Consider the following 20,485-nt stretch of genomic DNA (forward strand, 5'->3'; position numbering starts at 1 on the left):
ATGTTTTATGATCAGTGCGTTAAATATTGTATCTCGGGCTGAAATGAAAGTCTTATGAGTATACCATACGAAATACAGTAAAAGAGATCGACGTCGATATTTCGAACACTACGTAATTACATATTTAATCCGGCACGACACGTCAAAATAGCGTAACGAACATTACTTTGGAACTTTATATTGAAAGCAACACGGTGTTGTACGTGATCACGTGATATATTCCAACGGTACTTTTTCATTCTCCATGGCAAATAGACAGGTGTCTAAATGTGATAACGGGAAAGGATTTACCGGCGTGACGAAAGTACGTCTTTTATTTCCACTATGGCTTCGCTGGCCGGCACTGTCCGCAAACACCGGCCCATTTTCCTGCATGGCTTCGGTGTAATGAAATGCAACGCTCTTTGAGGATATAATCCGATGCAGATTAAAACTCCGGCTCCGCCGTACCTTCGCCCCACTGCCGTGAAGCAAATTGCAGCACAATGCCGCGGGAAGAGGCAAGGGCGTCGAAGCTAATCCGACACGTGGCTCGTCACGGCTTTATATCGAGGAATAAACGAAGACGTCCTCGATGGGAACAGCCCTGAAACTCGCCGAAGCTGCATTTTTAACCCTTCGCGGGTCGGACATTGAGCACCCACTCGACACCGAGCCTTATTGCGAAGTCAGTTTTAAGAGGATTGATATTCGACACGATGGCACCAATATATAACATTTCCTGTCTGCAACATGCAACTCGTACTTGTTATATATGTATATATAATTTATTTAAGGCCTATTTTGAATTTTCACGTACGCGAACATGAGACTTGGTAATTAAAATTGTTCTATGCGACCGCATTATGTAATGGGGGCGAAATGCGAAAAATGGTTAGTCTTCTACTCAGCGGCCATCAACTTCTTCCTTACGCTCTCGCGGTATCGCATCACCTCTCGCACCCACCGTTGCTCTGTCCCTCCATACACATATACACAGATACAGGCACTGGCTCATTCATTAAGTCTCGAGAACGTCCTCGCAATTTCTATAGGGTCGTCAGTAGACGTGTACACGACGTGCCGTTTGTTCTCCTCTGAAACTCGAGATGTCCTCCTCGGATAACACGATGAGACCGTGATGGCTAGTGCACACTGGCACGATCACGACATAAAGTGATAAAGAGAGAGAGCGAGAGAGAGAGAGAGAGAGAGAGAGAGAGAGAGAGAGAGAGAGAGCCGCGCCTGAAAGATAATGAAAGCCTACATCCGCGACCTACGACTATACGAACGAGGCGGACAATTGCGGGCCTTGACTCGGCGCGACGGCCAAGGAACTTTTTTCCGCAGAAGACGTTGCGTCTCTTCTTATCTTCAGGTGGGAATGAAGAGCTGACGCAAAAGTCTGAAATGACGAAATTTGCGTCATCTTATTTCGTCATCACACGATGATAAGTCATATTTATTTTTCTTATAAAAATCAATAATTGAAGAAATAAGAATGAAGTAATCGCGAAAAACGAATGTAATAACTTTGGATCCTTTCTTTATATGGATAATATACATATATTTATGTACAGACTATATCTCAGGTCTATAGAATTATATTTATTGTGTTTATTTTTCTTTGATAAATATGGTATTAAGATAGAAAATTGTACGACATACATATATACATACATATATAATCAATTTAATTCGATTATACTTTTTATTTTCAATTATATGCCGAGCATGAAGAATTTTAACGGAGATATTGTACATGCAAAAATACAATATACAGAGAGCATTTATTCACAGTTGGCCGTTACCGCATATATATTTTTTTGTAATATGCAACAAACTAAGCAGAAGTAAACGCCACTACGTTTGAAATATGCAGAATAAAGTCACTAACCGGGTTAACTATATTTTTACGGAAATATCTGCTTTTGCAGATAGTTAATGCCTCTCTTATGCATATATTTTCATAACATTTGCTTATGTCTGTGAATTTTGAAAAAGGGGGCCAACTTCACAGACATCATTTGTTGCTTCTACTGACAATAACGAATATTTTAGCATAAGCATTATTCACAAAATTTTTATTCACGCTTTTCGAGGCATTTTTTAGTGATAAATAAAAGTAAAAACATTTTCTACATTTTATTCACACCATCCATCAAGTTCGCAGACACGAAGTACTCTGAAATTGGATAAAATTATAGAAATATAATCTGTATATGTGTATATGTATGTATGCAAAAGACTTTTTAAGATAATTTTTCGAGAGTGCCCAGAGTACTAGTCGTAAAAGCCTCTAAAGTTCTGCACTAAAGTATATGCACGTGATTTGTGTGCGGAGTACTAAATTGTATCGGTTATTCCGAGATGGTTAAAGTTTCAAGAATTTATTACTAATAGATAAGAATGAAGATGAGATAATTCTGCCTTAATACAATTCACATTATCACATATAATTTCATCATTTTATCAAAGAGCAAAGTGCATTATCCCTCCATTTTATTACTGAATTATTAAACACGTTTTAACATTTGAGAATATTAAAGCAAATTACATATATTCTTTTGCAAATACTTTTTGAAATAACTTTTTAACACTTAAAAAAACAGTTTTTAAATATATAATTTTGTTATTACACATTTTAATATTGCTCAAGCACAGTTAGATATTTTAGTAAATAACGCTGTAAATTTGGTTACGCTGTTACAATTGTAATATTATAAGCAATGGAATAGAGTATACGTTAATGAAATGCATTTTGGATATCATTAGCATGAAATTTATGATTTGCCACCGATCAATTAATGTTTTGCAAATGGCTTTACGGCGACGGCTGCGTAACATAGATATCACGCGAAAGTTATTGCCACAGGCTACGAATATATAACGGAAATTAGATACGCAGCGAATACTGAATTGTGATCAGTATATATATCGTAAATATTGATGGAATCGAGGGGAATATCGATCGGAAGTTTAGATTCCGTAAATGTTATTTTCATGCAAATGAACATTTTGTACATCTTTATAATTGTAATCGATATTGACACATGCACGTATCTTCCATTTGCAGATATTATTTAAGAAATATGATAAATTAAAAAGAAATAAGTACAGAAAGAAGATTTATATATATGAAAACAGTAAAATAACCCAGTTGCATGTGATTAGTTTTAGTTAGCAATACGTATAATATAAACTTTATAATGTGGAAAATTATAAAGTTTATTCGTTTATTCTGACTGAAAGATGAAATAAGAGCTGAATTTCTCTATCATAATTCTTATTATTAAAACAAAACGCAAAAGAGAGTATTTTTTTTATATAAGAGAAACTGTATTATTTATCATGTTAAAAATTTTCATTACAATCTTTTTAGACTTGATAGACTTTTCATACTATTTTTACGAAAAAAAAAAAAAATAACAGATTTTTTTTATTTAACGAAAATCACACTATAATAGATTGAAGTAAATTTACTTCAATTTATTGAAGAATTTTTATGGTCAAATTGTTTAACATACATATAATAAATTGTTATAAAAATACGCATAGTGAATTAAAAAAGGAAATTTAATATATTTAATATTCAGACGCGTAAAAAAATAACATTACGTGTGTATCAAATAAATTTATATCCACCATAATTAAATTTTTTAATGCATGCATTCTGAATCTTATATTGCTGAAATAATGCGAACAATCGTTATTTCCCACAGTACGCACAAGTACAATGAAACTCTTTTTACATTTGTTAGTAGCCAGTGAATATATACGGAAAAGCAGTAGTCAAACAAAAGCATCAGGCAGAGATTGAGGGCAGAGAGGGATTAAAAAAAGGTGATTGCGTATTGTAAACACACTGAGTTTCAAAGAGTTAATGTTTCCCATTTTCATATATGGAAAGTACAAGCAACACCGATTTAATATCTTTTGTTTTCGTGTCCACAACGTTCCTATGTTTATATATGTTTAAGTAAAGCAGCTGGTTTATGTGTTGAAGTAAAGCAGCTTCACCTCTCTTTTACGTGCGTATACATACGACCAGAATACATATTAATATTGACAGTATATACTGAAACTGCATAGTTCTCATGCACGCAACGACAGTCATTATATATGTAAGATATTGACCGTCTAGACTAGGTAATAGATATATGTACACTTGAATTATACACTTGAATTATGTTCCACACCGGTGAAGCCATTGTCAGTCGCGAAATTTGAGAGACCAAAATTACAGCAATATGTCTACGGGATTAAAGCATGAGAGAACCCGCATCCTTTGTAACAGATAATTAAAGATAGAGTTTGGAATAAGCAGAAAATTAAAAATTAATAATTGTTTATTTCTTGTTTTTTTCGGCGCGATTGCATTAGTTTATATCATTAGTTCTTTTTAGTTCTGTTTATAAACACGTGACAGACTTTGTAAATCCTTCGAATACGCGCGTATAATATGGCGACTGATAAAAACGCAGAATTAAATTTCTTAGATATCTCCCATCACGCGCAATCGGAATGACCCAGATCTTTTTATGTAGGGAACGAAAATTGAGCGCGGAAAGATGATTGAATCTCGATTTACATGGCTCAAAGGGGATTCGCACATAAGTTATCAGGCGCCATCCTTTGTACATTGTTGCACGGCGTTCGGTTCATCGACTTCCTAGTCATGTTCCTCTCCGACGACAGGGCTTATTGACCGTGTAGATCGATAGATTCGCGATCTTGTATTCAACGTCCGCGATCTCATCGTACGTATGTTATATTCTGTGTCATCATCGCAGAGCATGCACACACATATATATATACACACAGCTATATGCGCACGCGCGTTAGCGCGTCGCCGACGGGTGCTGCCGGTGTCGGATAGCTATTACAATTTACACGCGGTTATATGCGCCGCCGAACGAAGCTCGGGGTCCTGCTAATTGTGGTTAAGTTTAATTCGCGCGGACGTGCGGCCTGGTGGGACACGGCCGCCGCCGTAGGATGGCGAGCGCTCGCAGTTCCCGTTTGACGTGCGCCGTTCCGCCAGTGCCGTTCCGTTGCGGCGTTGCAGCCGGTGTATCCGACGTTATACCGCTCTATATCACTGTAGGGCGCACACTGTATACACGTATATGTCCGTATAATTCCACGTCCGTCGATACCAGCAGATTATCGGCCAATAACACCGAAGGAAAACCATATCTAGCTTCATGCGGCCTATCCTCGAGGCTTCGACTCTGTCGACTTCCATTAAACGATCGTGATGCGGTAGAGAGAGAGAGGGAGGGAGGGGAAGAGAGAGAGAGAGAGAGAGAGAGAGAGAGAGAGAGAGAGAGGAGATGGAGACGAGGTTACCAGGGATGAGAAGCGGATAATAAGAGAGAGGCGGAGAGAACGGGGAGGATGCGAGAAAGAGGTGGAACAGCCACTTAACGAATCATCGATATAAACAAGCGGGAAACTCTCGGCGTCATATCGTCAAAATCGTCATCGTCGTCGTAATGGGAACCGATAGATGCACGCGGCGGGGGCCCATTGTTTTCCATCCAGGAAGGTCCTTTCGAAGAGATGTCGAACCCTGGACGTTCTCTCGGCTTGTCCCGTCTAACGGCCTTCTCATCTAAAATCACCGATTCTCCGCCGTTCTGTTCTTCGCCGGTCCATCAATTCCCCGGCTCGCCCCCTCGTCGTCCCTTATCCCCCCGGATTCGATCTCGGCGGCCGCTTGTGTTCCGCGCGCACGTTTCACTCCCTTTCAATCTCCCTCGTTTTCATCCGCTCGGTACACGGCTCTTTCCCTCCGCCCGTGTTTCCGCATCCACTTCGTTCCTCGTCAACCCCGTGACCGAGCTTCAGACCTGCACGGTCTAATAAAGCGTCCCTTCGTAGAGAGCGGCACGGTGCACACGCGCGTATACTTGACACGTGCACATCAATGTTCATAGACACACCGGACGCACATACGCACTTTCGCAAAACCGCCAGTTTCGTTTCTCCGATAGTATGGCGCGCGCACGAGCGCGCGAGATGCTTGTCCACCTTTGCTGAAAGGAATTGTGCGCTACAGCCGACGGTAAATTGAAGCTGATACCGTACAGTCGATTCAAACGGCTGACGAGTTTATCGGAAAGCTTAACTAGTCGCTGGGTGCTCTGCCGAGTTTAACCGAAATGCACCGTATCTACTCTCGGGGTTAGTGACTAGCGGTTAATACCAGTTCGTCGTCCCGAGTGTCGAGCATAACGTCCAGGGAGGCTTAAGATGGCTGTAGCGAGGCAATCGATCTATGAAACTGCCTATATAAAATGAAATGTATCGATTCAAGCGACCTGGTTACAAACTAGTTGCCGAAAAACACTTCGAATTGTGAAAATTATTAACGAAGATAGAAATTTACATGAACATTATTTATTCGACTGTAAACATAAAGTCATATAGGATTGCATTCCGTTTAACGCGCAAAATTCGTTCTTCGTTTGCGGATGCAATCTGAAAAATTTATTCGTCTTTGTCGTGCAAACGGAGAATTATATGATGAAGTGCGTCTGTAGATTACGTATATATTACAGGAAGGTCACGATGACGGGGACAAAAATTCAGATTAATGTACACTCGGGAAATTTGCTCCGGTAATATATTTATACGGCCGGATTTTTAACTGCCGCATAAATCTTCGCTGCTTTCGCGTTAAAAAGTCCAAAGAAAGTCGGTGAGAAGTCGTCAGAATTACATCGAACACCCCGAACTCTCGCTTGAAATAGCGCGGAATTTATCCAGCACGAGCCAAAGACGAGGATCCGAATACGCAAATTGCGCCTGGCGGTGTATAACATTCTGACGTAAACCGTTCGCCGTTACACGAAGAACGAAGAAGGCGCACGGGCTATCGTGAATGTATAGATTGTGCCGTTACCACCGACGTAGCGAGGGCGGGCACGGAACGTACGTGTGCCCTGAACGACGCTCGTTGGAAGGATAATATTTTGCGGAGTTAAATTTAGTGAAGATTTTCGACCGCCGTATAATTTTCCAAGACGGCGAAGGGGTCACCGTTTCGCAGATTTTCCAAGCTCAGCAGAAACATGCTGAATTTACTGGAAAGTTGCACGCGCGCACACAGACAGCGAACTAATACCGTCGACTTTAGCGTCGTCGTTTTCGACGTAACATAATCCTTTCTCGTTCTCTTTCTCTTTCTCTTTCAGTCAGTTTTATCCTTTGCCCAAGAAAGCTTACAGCTGGCGTCCCGCGGTCTCAAAGCGCGCTGCAAGGCGGACTTCTTTATAATTCTTCGTCTTGAATAATAAATTATTTCCTCACTAATGAGTAGTCTTGCATGCGAGGTACATCGAAAATCGCGTAGTTACATCTTTGTAGTTACAAATTCTTTAACGAATATTTTACTTTGTCGCACGTTACTATTTTAACGATAATTATTAAAAATTGCTCGATTTCGTTACATTTTACGTCATACAGGTGACAATAGTTGGTCCGATGAATACATCAAGTCGACGTGACAGCCCGGTAACTGCGGATTGTCTCCGCCTGTTGCGGCACACTCTGGTCATTATACCACTGCATGTACCGCATGTAAATTATATCACGATCATCATGTTAGTGTAGTTATGAGACTCGATCAACTTCTCCGCAATCCAGTTTTGTGTGCGTCCTCCGTAACCTATCCTATAAAAGCTTTCAAAAATTCGCTGACACACGGTTTTCGTGCTTTTGTCAATTACATTATTGCTTCGCCACGTGGTATACTTCGCGCATTCAGATTTGTTGCCGAAATCACCAACACAAGCACATTCTATAATACACTATGATATTATCACAGAATTACCGCAATCAAGAGCGTGTTATTGGCATATATATGAAGTTTATACGTTTCCAATTAAAGGGAATAATCGTAATGTTTCGATAAACCTCGCGCGAATCGACCGCAAGTAAATAAACCGAAATAGTCTTCACACCTGAGCAGTAGTGATTGGTACAATAACTCTGACTCTCTACGTTTATGCCGTCGCTCTACGTTCTGAGTTTTCGCGATGGGAAATAAATAAGTTGAAACTTTCGTGGGCTTCCTCGGAGCCCCTTGTATGAAAGCACGACGGCGTGTAGAAATTGGGCTGCATCGCCGGCAAATCGGGTATCAAATAGGACACAATAATTCGCATACGGAAGCATTAATTACCTCCATAAATCTGTACGTTAATGCACGGGCGCGTGGCTAATTGCGCGAAAGACCGTGTTGGTGTAACACGCGCTTGCAGTCTCCCCCGGAGTGGCCCCGAGGAATCTGACATCCACTCGACATTCACGAGGACCGCCGCCGCTGCCGCTGCCGCTGCCGCTGCCGCTGCCGCCGCCGCGTATCTCGCTGTCGCGTCACGGTGCGCCACGCGTGCATCCCATTCTGACTCATTCGTCACGTCTCAAAAGGAAAGCTTTCACGCATTGTTCCGCGCGGCTTACCTTTGTATCAGCCTTATTTACGCCCTCCGCAACGCAATATCCCTCTCGCGCGGCAATCAAACAGATACGAATGAGTATAGAGGATGAGAACGATGATGGGAAGAAGAACGGAAATGGATCGAAGGCGGCGGGACGCGGAATAGCTAGGTAAGGAGCGGCTTTTGTCTCGCAGTGTCTACTGTAAACCGACGATCTTATTGCGAGGGAGAGACTGGGGGGAAGGCTTTGAAGTCGAGAGACGAGGACACGGAAACTGGGCGCGCGATGGTAGGACGAAAGGCAGCGACGAAGAAAAGGAGAGAGAGGATAGCTCCAGTCTCCCCTTGAGCGCAATGTGAGATAGCGCGCGGCAAAGCGGGAGACCGACGAGAGAGACAAGGGCCCCCTCGGGGGCTCAATCGCCGTAGAGTATAGAGCACCGGTGACACACACCGACGAAAGATAGAACGTCGCTTAAGCGCCGTCCTGACCAATGGCCTGGAATGCCTTTTCCTGTATCGGCTCAACGACGCGTTACACGTTGCAACCGAGTTACACGTACTCGTAATTTTTCGAAGGCCCACGGGAGGGAGGGAGGGAGGGAGAGGGAAAAACGCGGCCCCGGGAAGAAGAATGTCGAGGCGCAGGAAAAGAAGAAACGGGAATACCGTCGCGCGTGCTGCTTGTTCCTTCTTCTGTCGACGCGACAACGCTATACATCAAATCGATCTCCGCTGTTCTTCCGCACATATCAGAATGTCACAGACGTATATCGGCTACCGTAACATCTGCGACCGGTTCGTTCTAGGTCACACGCGAAATCGCGACGATTGTCACGTACAGGAATATCTTCGGCACCGAGTTCCGATGACGCGACGCGTCCTCCGTTTTTATTGTTTTAATATAAGTTTGGAACTCTCTCCGACTTGTTTCCCAATATAACGCGCGCGCGCGCGCGCCTTCTTACGTAATTCCAAAATGACGCAGTATTCGGGCAACAAATCATTTTCAAATCACTAGAAGATGCATCACAAGGCGTATACTTTCACTTGAGTTTTGACAGATAATTAATTAGAATTATTATCGTAGTATATATATTTCTATATTATCAGTTTTATGGACGTGTCCCATTGACTATTACTTCGATATCCGTCCGATCTCCAGATCTATCCTCCGCTTCCGTCGCCACTCTCGTCATTGGTTAATACTTTACGCCCGCGCTGCATTTGAGAAGGAAAGAATTCCGCCTGGAAAAGTGGGTTACACCGGATGGGTCGCGATGACAGCACCGTGTCGTATGATTCGCGGGCGACAGTTGGGCTATATTCCGGAGATGGTGCACGGGAATATACGCCCGCGCACTGTGACACGCGTATCCATATATCTATGATGGAGCGAATAATATCCACAGCGGGGAATGTGTCTGCCCAGAACGATGACGACATCCAGATCGATGGACGTACACGGAAGCCAGAGTGGATAACCGTCCGCATCCGTGAATCAAGTCTCGCTAAGATCTTTAACGAATGTGCGAAAAAAGAGTTCGTTTAACGTTTTTGTCACAAAGATTATAAAGCTTTATTGCTAAAAGCAGCACGGTATTTTTTGTCGAAAATTAAAATCGTTTGTCGCTTTCATTATCGTTAGAAATCTCGTTTTTACGTTTCCCATTTAACTTTTATTAATTTCGTCCGTTTAATCACAGCAAAGGTGGCACTTTTGTAGCATATAAATGCAAATTTAACTCTATACGTCATGTACGGACATTTCACCAGATGTGCGAAATATCGACGTACGAAATATCGATCATATGTATATATATGCTCGTTTCTTACTCCATTTCGAATCCGCACGTGCACCGATTCGCTGTCACTGTACGCGCGCGCGAACGAGGGTGTAAAACCATATTTCAGGAACGGAACCGGTGTATTAATAACGATCGGGCTGACCCCGCGAAGCGCCACATTCCGCAATCAGCTTCAGGTTTCCGCGTGTTTCGCCGATCGGCCAAAAGAGAGGCGCGCCCTCCGGCACTGTCCGGGACCCATAAAGTTTAATCGCCGTTATTTCGCAGGGAATACGTATCGCGCCTCTGGGTGTTCGCGGTATACGTACCGCGGCTTCGGTGCAAATAGCTCGTGAGCCAGTCCCTTTTAAATATCCCCGTCCGTTCGACACAACGCGTCGGGTATATCGATTTTTCCGCGATCGCGATGGCCATAACCCGAGGCGAAGTTCGCGAAATCCGTGGGCCATAAATTTCACGGTGGCGCGTGACGGCAGCGGCGACGGCGGCGGCGCGGGCGGCGAGCTCCCGGGCGCCATCGATACGAAAATTAATCGAACACCCGAGAATTGAAAGTAAACGACTCCTGGGGTGGAAGTGGATCATAAATAGAGCGGCTGAATGCATTAATATACCGCGCGGACGCGCGCGTCCGCCTCTCGCGTTTACGACAGGCCAATGGTAATAGCGACGATCGTTTGTCCGTCGGCGTGACGTCTCTCCGTTTTTATTGCCCCTTCATACTATTTCGCCGTATTACGGTTCGTAAGAACTCTTCCTGCAACGAGAACAAAAAGAATTGCATTCGATATTCGCTGGCAACTATTCTGGTAACTGATTTATCGAAGAACGACGGATATGTTTGTTGTATCGATGTGTTTATTGCTGCACATATAGAACAGTTTTCTTTCAATTGCGCCAACAATCCCAGCGGGGGTTGGAAATTTGCAAGCTATTCCGACAGTGTAAATAACATCGTGTATTGTAAACGCACAAGTATATATTCGTTGCACACATCGCGATCGGCCTGATTTTACTCCTTTCGAAGCTGAAACTCGTACAACTAGGCGTCTCAGACTTATTTATCACTACTCCGCTGTGCCATAACCGTCTTCTTCATCTTATAAATGATGCCGTGTAACGCGAAAGCTCCGTGACGTATCAGGAGACATATTTACTGAGACGAGTCCCATTCGGGCTATTTACTCGACGACTCTCGACAGAAGCTACCGGCGGACTAAGGTTGTTCTTACAAATGTTTGAACGCGTTTCAGGTAAGGAGATAAATCGCGTACACGCACTGCTCTTCTTAAATGTAACCACTTATAATTAATTTTTTTATATTAATATAAAGAGATTCGATGCTGTTGTAAATGTAAAGTTTATGCATCATTGCAAATCATGAGATATTGATAATGCGTCATATAGTCGTTTGTAATTGGTTTGAATTATATCTAATAAAAGTTTTAGTTTTATATTTAATTGTAAAAATATTTGCTATTGAAAATTTTTTGGGTGCTACAAGCAATAATAGTTTCTCATTAAATTTGCGTTAAAGAAAATTCGACTCCGCGAAAGATCTCAGGAAACCGTCATTAAAATATGTACTTAAACTAATCGTTCCATCTCTTAACCGCAAATTCTTTGATGGGTTTTCAGTCAATCCACTCTTGGGGAAAATTTGATGGAAGACCGGCAATTTGTCAAATTTCAACATTAATTATCTTAGCAATTAAACTCTTAATTAAATTTCTACTTAAGTACAAAGTAAAGCTTGCTTTGAATGAAAATTGATTGAAAAACAAGATATTAGTGTCTGTGAAACAGGAGTCGTTAAACCTCTTATGATTTTTTGCTCATGGAGCGACGATTGATTCCACGATATTATAAAACAATCGCCATTGTGTTCCTAATTTCCTGTGATATTTGTGATTGAAATATAACGCAAATTCGAAACGTTTTTTATTTTAATAATTATTTCTTTGACTAATTGAAGTTTATCTTTAAAAAGATTATAAATTATTCCTGTGTTAGAAAACTTTCCAGAAGATTATTTTTTTGCTAAAGAAGAATATACGTATATAAATATTTTTATGGACATCATTTACGAGAATATTTACCACACGAATATAAAAAGTTGTTTTTCTGCACGATTAAACAAATAAAATAAATATCTAGAAAGTAAATTTCCCTAAAACTTTTATTTTTGATACTGCATTAAAAAAAGAAATTCTTCAATAATGTAAAGTGCAATAATTTAAAGTTTAATGATAACTTAAAGCTTCGAAGAGTATAAATATCTGTAACAAATTGTTTCGTTTCGATTATAAGTAACGTTTTTTACATTTTTTCTTATTTTTTAACTTAAAGAGCAAAAAGCGATGAGGTAACGAAAGATCTCTCAGCCTTGCGCGTACAATGTGAGCGAGCAGCTGCTCGATCAAAGTGTGCTGAAGACATTACGCTGCAAACACCACTTCGGAACTACTTCGTTAAGTATTAACGCGACCGTAGATTAGTGTATGGTACACCCCGCATATCGCTGTAATCTCCGTACCGTTGAGAAACTGATTTCCCGACCGGGATTTTCATAGGTGCGTTCGCTCCTCGCGAACCTACTCCAAATTTCGAGTGCTTGAGTACTCGTGCATGTCGAGCGGACCGCTTGTCGGAATGCACTTAAGGATTTTTAACGCGCTCCCGCCCGAATCCTGTCCGTCAGAAAATGCGAATTGCGAGCCTTACGCGGATCGGCGGAGCCGTAACTCGACGAGGGATCAAACCGAAGAGTTCGTTTTCCGAACCTCCACCGCGAGAAAGAATCTCCCTTCGTGTCCCTCTTCCTACCTCGTCTAACGTACTTCTTCTTCGCACCTGAGATATATCTTCGCAGATTCAGGGCTCTCGCAATCACGCTGGAGTATCTTGATTCGTATAAATCTCTGGTAACCCGCACGGGATTCGGCGGGACGCGCGCGCGCGAGAGAGAGAGAGAGGCTCTTTCCTCCGTGACAAGTACATGCGTAATAGGGGGAACAGCTTCACTTCGGCGGCGGCTCTTCGAATACGTTGTGGGGATACGACTGAACGACGCCCATGAATTCAAAACAGGCTGGGAAGATCCCGGGGAAAGGCCCCGCTGCCGCGCGGCTAACGTAATTATGCATGCCGACGTTCGCGAATTCTCTTTAGTGCCGCGCGATCTAAAGCGCGGCGCATTGCCGCGCGTACCAACCGATTAACCTTCACGTCCTCACGAAAATCCGTGTTTTATTGGCCGACCATAAAATATGCACAGCTCTGGGGCTGTAAAAAGAAGATTGACGGTTCGTAATGGACGCTGCTTCAATATTGAAACGCAAATTTCGCGAAGCGACAAGGGAAATTCGTTCGGACTGCAACGAGGAAATTACAGCCGAGTTTACAAATGTTTCTCTTCGGAGATTATTTCGGAATCAATCGAAAGTGAATACATCGAATTTTTATGTATCCTCAAAGGGAATGACATACGTGGGTTGTAAGACAATATCAATATTCGTAAAAGAAATTAAGATATCCAAAAAATTCTTTCGCGCTTTTATATATAGATTTTAGGTCAAGATCTAAAAGATTGCGCTTGCAATAACAAAACAACTATAAGCCGATTAAAGTATTTTGCATAAAATAAGAAAGAACAGACTCAAGCATCGATTACGTTGCGATTCAAGTTAAACTGAAACTTTAAAGTGGCGCGAAAGGAGCTTTGCAACGCCTTTATAAATTTCTTGGTTTATTAACTTCGAAAGGACGGCCGTTGGTTTTCTCATGGACATCGTACAAGATATAAATCAAAGTCACGTACGATTATTTAGGAAGAACAAAAGTTAGCAAGATAATCGTGAGAGGCGAGTGATACATGGTTTATGTTAATCGAAATTCACTAGTGTGAACTGTCGCCGGTTACGTTGGTACGGAAGCAGCTGTTACTAAGTCTCGAAATCGTATACTGGGATCACCGCTAACCGTAAGCTAAATCCTTTGAGGGATCAAAAGGACCTTATTCTATCGGAGTTGCTGACCTTTGTGACACGATATGCCTCTCCTATTGGGTACGGTGTCAGTAACTTCGACGTCGCGTAAGTAATCAACAGCGACGCGCATAATGTCCTCTTGTTATGGATTAGTATGCCCGATAGCACTACGTATATGGCCCTCTCGAATGCAAGTGACCATTTGAACATAGTACTTGTCTCGGTTACCTAATGGGATGTAGATACATAATACATAGATTGCGCGTTATCTTAATGCAGTATTATCACTAACTAATAAGAGAAAAAGCTTTTTTCCTTCAATTTTTCGTAAAATATTCATACACCGTTTCTCTATATGCGTGTTCGAAAATCAACTTATCGGTCAAATTAATTAAACATTTACTTTCTTGCTCGTTGCGTTGCGAAAATGTAATACCGAAGTTTCGCAACGAAATTCACAAAAACCACTTGAGTAAAAATTATCGTTTAACAATCGATCTAACCGTGATTTTGTACCGAAGAAAAAAAATGTGCCACGTAACGAAAGAGAAAGAGATTTGTGATTCTGTAATTCAGCTGGGTCGTGATCTCGATAAATTTTCCCGACGCAAATGACGGGGCGACGCGCATCGGTGAAGGAATGATCGCAAGGTGTTATAAATCGCTCCTTCGCGGATCGTAATGTTCGTCGAACGAGACGCGAGGATACAATGCCTTGCTTAAATTCCGTTAGTGTTCCGCACTTGTACGGTACTCTTACGCGGCGCAATTTTCGCGAGGAAGGCAGAGAGGAGAGCTCTCGAGTGGCTCACAACTCGGAAACGAGGAGTGCCGGCACTCTGACCGTCGATCCGAAAGCACACTTTCCCTTCCTTCTGTATCCTTTCGTCCGCAACACACACCCGGCTATTTATACGGTTTGCTTTCTGTACGCTCGCATATAATAATTCCTACTAGCTTTCATTACATAATCGCCGTTAGTATTCTCGCCTCGTGCGAGATCGAGAGCTCCCCTACGATTCGGCGGCGCACGTCACGTCGTTCCTTTACGTATCTAGTAAGCACTACTTAAGTAGTGTGCGTGCATTGCACCCACTCTGTTAACATATTACGTGTTACAGCAGATGCGCAAGATATCCCAGGCATTGTCTCTTCCTTGCATCTAAAGGGATTTAGTCGAATTAGCTCGCGAAAACGAAATAAGTTTTAGATTGGGATGCTATCTATTTTTTTTTTGTGAAATTATTGGCAGATTGTTGTTTATCGTAATTTTACTTCGAATATACCTATATTAAATTCCAATATCAAATTTTAATATAATGGAGCATTTATTACATATTTTCACAAATAAAATATCTGATTTCACAAAATAAATATATTTTTGGAAAAATTAATTTTGATAATTGACAAATAATAAATATCCACTTTAACTTTTTCTTAAGATTTGACAAAATTTCGCCGTGAATCTTTATTTTCCAATTTTGCATAATTCTGTCGCTATACTAATTTCTCGAAATTGCCGGAACCGCTGTTTTCTTGTTTGATCTGTGGTATCTGTTGTTGGAAGGACATCCGGCAGGTCTGGGATACTCTGTATACTCTGCTAAATTGCATGAACAAGCGGAGTCCGAAGGGCGGATATTACCACGAATATACTGTGATACCACAGTATCACACTTGAAATCGTAGTATCTCGCAATCAGTGACGCGTCGCAGTTTCCATCGTGCCTATCTTTCCGTTCCGCACATTTTCCATTGTGTTAAGAAACGCCAAGTGAAATCTCACTGTACTATATTATTACTATTACTATTAATTACTTCTCCTCAGAAGATAACTTGGACTAAAGTTAAAACTAGAGATATCATGCTTAATCATAAGAGTAAGTGTTCTCTGGAAACTCAGTTAATTAGTCAGGAAAGTAAGTTTGTGTGTCAGTAAAATAAGGCAAAAGTAAGGAAGCACATATACAAGAGAATTTTGTGATTAAAATCCAGTTTTGTGATTATTCTACAGTTCACACTTGTCGCTATTGCACATATTTTTATATATATTAGCGCGATAAAGGGCGATTGCGCGTCGAAGGTTGGCGTTTCACTTTCCGAGATGGAAACAACGTAAGATGTCGATCGTGCTCATCAGGTCGATTCTTCACCTCGCAATTGAAGCACACGACGTCGCATTTGTTAACAGCAAGCAGCGACTGTCATTGCAGAATCATCGATCAGCGTATACAAGAGAGACGCGACGCCCGAGAGAAACTGCAAACGTTTGCCCTGGACGTTCGGTCTGTTTCGAATGGCACCCCGTGCGCGATCCGAGCTCATATTCGCCGTGATTTATCGTATTCGCGTGTGCAACCGCATGTAGGCGCGTCACTCCGCGCAGTCGGTGGATCAGATCTGTCTCATAGATCATCGGCCGAACGTATGCGCGCCGAATAACACGGAAGTGAAATAAAACAGAGAGGCTCACTAGCTCTCTGAATGACTAAAAAAAAAGAGAGAAAGAGAGAGAAGAGAGTGTTCGAATCGGAGGAAAACGGAGATTCATTTCGATCGATTGACATGTATGGCTAAAAATGCGACGAGTGCAACGCGTTGTCCAAGTTAATGCACCTTGCATGGACGGTAGGTATATCCTCGATTCTTTTGTCCTTCGGTTGCAATGTCTTTTCGCGAGTTTCGACTCTACGAGGCTGTTTCTCTTAATTGAACGTGTGGAGAGCGATGCCGGACGAAGTTTTATAACACTCAGCCTGATCGAGGACACATTAAGTTTGCAAAAGTTAGTACAAAGTGTTACTGAAGACGGGAACTTTCGCCGACCCGTATAAGATACAATCAAAGCATGAAGAACACGCAATGGCTTTTTTCAATATTGAAATAGCAACATTTCTGTTTGCCATATAGAAGTAGACATTATGTGAAAAGCTTTAACCAAATTAAATCTCAATGTTGTAAATGTAACACCGTCATGCAACGTAATTTGTGATTTCATTTTTTTAATGGATTTTACATCAGCGAAATTTTGATTTTGAGTTTGAGTTGTAAAAATTTGCTGCTGGAGCTAAAAAATATTGCCGATATTGTTGAAAAGGTGACTTTTAATTAAGTATTTTAAAACTTTTCGAAGGATTTGCATAGTTGAGAAAAAGTGCGCGTTTTTCGAAAACATCTGTGTGCAGCGTGAGTCCCGTAGAGTGTAAAAATATTACGCAAACTTTTAGGATTGAATAAAAAACAAGATTGAACGCAAAATGTGTCAAACATGAAACGAAAATATATGTGCGTGTAAACATACATTATACAAACGCGCGAATTTATTTTACGTATTGGGTGCCAAACATCATCAGCTGTGTGCAGGTATTAGAATTTCGCCCTCATTATATGTACACGGACTAGATATGCGTGAACGACAATGTCAATTACGCTCTATTATTAATCATTGTTGCAAGCCTGCATTTATGTACTGTTTAAATTACGCCACTTTGATATCGATCAATTATGTTATCAATTACCGAGGCTAGTTATACTGAAATAATAAACGTATCCGATAATGTGAACGGTAACGTGCACTTTATCTTTCACCGTACAGACTATAAAGAGTGCATCAGAGAGAACATAGAATCGATATAAAACATGTACCATTCGCGAAATTGTTGAATCACAAGAAAACCGATGTCGCAGCTTCCGTGGACAGTCGATTGATTCGCAAAGTTATGCTTGAATAAATTCCGCGCACGAAAAGAAGATTTCTCTCTCGAATCGATGGTCGATGTTCGAGTTGTGCCTTTTGATTTCTCCTCTTTGCTGGAAAACTACGATCTCTTTTTTTTTTTTTTTTTTTTTTTTTTTTCCCCCCTTCCTGCCTGCCTGCTTGCGAAAACGGCTGCTTTCCTCTCTCGGTCGTCCAGCATCTTTTCTTCGGCATCGCTTTCGATAGCAATAACGAGCGCGGAGACGGGAACACAAGGTCGATAGCAGTATCTCTTTCCCGGTTTCTATCGTATCGTGTATACACGATGTCCTCTGCGATATCTGCATCTAATTCAATCGCATTTCCATCCCCGGAAAGGACGGATGCTCGCTAGAGGTCGTGAGGCAAATGCGGTATTTGCGGAGCCCGCTCGTTACGGACGGGACCACAGTCCGGACACGTCCGCCTATCCTGTGCCGCGGACAAGGAAAGCTTGTAAAAAGATACCGAGGGAATCCTCTATAAGAGATCGATTCGGCTTTTCGAGGCATTGCCTTTTGGCTTCTCTCTCCCGCCACACGTTTCGCCACGAGCATCGTCCCACTTGAGCCGCGCCGAACGACCCTTTTCCTCCCGTCTCTCCCGTTTGAGTCACTCGATACCCGCCAACCTCCTGCTACCCTCGCCAGTTCCCTCGCCGGCGATAAACGCCGCTTAAATACCAGTCGAATCTCGGCGCAATGTAGAAGTCGCTCGAGGAACGCAAGAAAGCGGTCGAGGGCAACTGGGGAGAAATTGGACTGCTCGTGGTATCCATGGCTACGTGCATATACACGAAATTACAAATACACACGTACACATATATATATATTTGCATCTAAATCCGTGTGCAGCTATCCGCACTACCATCGCGGTCAGGATTTGCATGCATGCTGCGCCAAGATCTTTCCAAGGGGAACTCGGCCCATCGCGTATCTAATGCCGTCTCTTACGAAAGGAAGAAGATAGTCGTGTACGAAAATGTGCTGAATAGCAGGCAAGATCAGAGATCATTTTGAAATTCCTGAAAAAATTTTGCGTTGCCACGCGTCGACTTGTAGGTATTCATAACGTCGGACAGACGCTCGTCGTTTACTTTTTCATATTTGGAAATCTGGCATTTAATCTTTATTATGCGGTTTTTTATTACAATTCAAAACAATTATCATATAGCATACAATTATTACGATTCAAATAACGAGCAATAATTAAATATTCTTACATAATATTTAAACGTAAAAATTATTTTAGATTTTTTAAATTATTTATACATGAATTCTGAGTTCTGAGATATTCTTAAAGTTATTGGAGAAAGATAATATATATGGTTGAAATAAATATATTATTAATATTGTACAACGTATTCTCACTCACACGAGAAAATAATGTTTTATGCATTTGGAATTCAGATTCAATAAGAGATACGCTGGTTCGGCTTACAGCGCGGAATTATTTCGAAGGTATATGCCATTCAGGGAATTGCCACTAATTAGAACGAATATGTATACGAGATACAAAAGATAACCGACTATTGTTCCGAAAAAGAAAGGGGAAAGTAGCGCGCAGCTGGTGCAGCGGGCGGGCAAGAGTCTCCCCCGTAATACCTCCATTTCGAGACGACCGACGTTAAAGCCTCTGGCGTAAATGAGTCGACCTATACGCGCGAGCGGTCGAGGGTTATATTTCATAAGCGAGCGGTTACACCGAAAACCGCGCGACACTTCAAAGGTGCCCGGGAGAGACTTGTGCGAGGTTCGCACAGAATAACCGAGGTCAAAAGTATCCCGTTCCAGTTCTCATTCCCGTTCCCACGTCACGCTGCGTCGCGCCGCGCCGCATCGCGCCCGACGTGCTCGGCCGCAATTCGAGGGACAACCCGTGGTCTCGTCGCAGAGGTTTCGCATGGCTACGCCCCTTAGGTGCGACGTACACCTCGAACTGCCTCGGATTTCGAGGCGTATTTAAGCACGCGCGAGACGCGGGTGCACTGTATGCTGCTCTGGGCGTTGCGCAGAGGATAAGCCGCCTGCCAAGCGACGCGCCGCGCCGTCCGTATAGGTGTATGACACTGGTGGTTACGATAAGTACACGTACACTCTTACGTCATCATGGTGCATACAGTAAAACTGTGTCCTCCGTGCAACTGCATTGCCGTCGTCATCGTCGACATCGCCTGAAATGTCATAATTTTCTTTAATTAAACTATATTCTAATTAAACTAAGATTTAATCGATGTGCATAGTTTGTGGTTTAACACAAAGTTACGCAGAAAGTTACCTTTTTGCTATTTATATCTTATAAAGTATCTCACGATTGATTCGTGACTAAAATACAAAGGAGACTATAAGAACAGGCTGTTCTCGTGTATAACGGATATATAAATTTTTCTATTCATTTAGGATAATTTTTTATAAAAATTTTATTTATCCTGTGCACATCGTAGATGTTTTCTTTTTTTTCGATTTTCGCGTTGCTTCGGTCCCCATAGAGATAGTCGTATTTCCTCCGATACCAATCGGATTC

The 20,485-nt window shown here is 42.0% G+C and overlaps 1 protein-coding gene and 1 long non-coding RNA gene across 2 annotated transcripts in view; one reads left to right on the forward strand and one right to left on the reverse strand.

Annotated features, from left to right (window-relative positions):
* LOC143903306 (uncharacterized) overlaps positions 1 to 20,485 on the forward strand; it is a 61,281-nt gene that overhangs the window by 22,689 nt on the left and 18,107 nt on the right. The window lies entirely within an intron of this gene.
* LOC143903311 (uncharacterized) overlaps positions 15,817 to 20,485 on the reverse strand; it is a 61,033-nt gene continuing 56,364 nt past the window's right edge. Inside the window, exon 3 of the long non-coding RNA XR_013258684.1 lies at positions 15,817 to 20,135. This is a non-coding gene — a long non-coding RNA (uncharacterized LOC143903311). The remainder of the gene's footprint in view (positions 20,136 to 20,485) is intronic.

This window comes from Temnothorax americanus, unplaced genomic scaffold (genome assembly GCF_048541705.1).
Source record: "Temnothorax americanus isolate GAGA-0224 unplaced genomic scaffold, ASM4854170v1 Scaffold45, whole genome shotgun sequence".
NCBI classification, from domain to species: domain Eukaryota; kingdom Metazoa; phylum Arthropoda; class Insecta; order Hymenoptera; family Formicidae; genus Temnothorax; species Temnothorax americanus.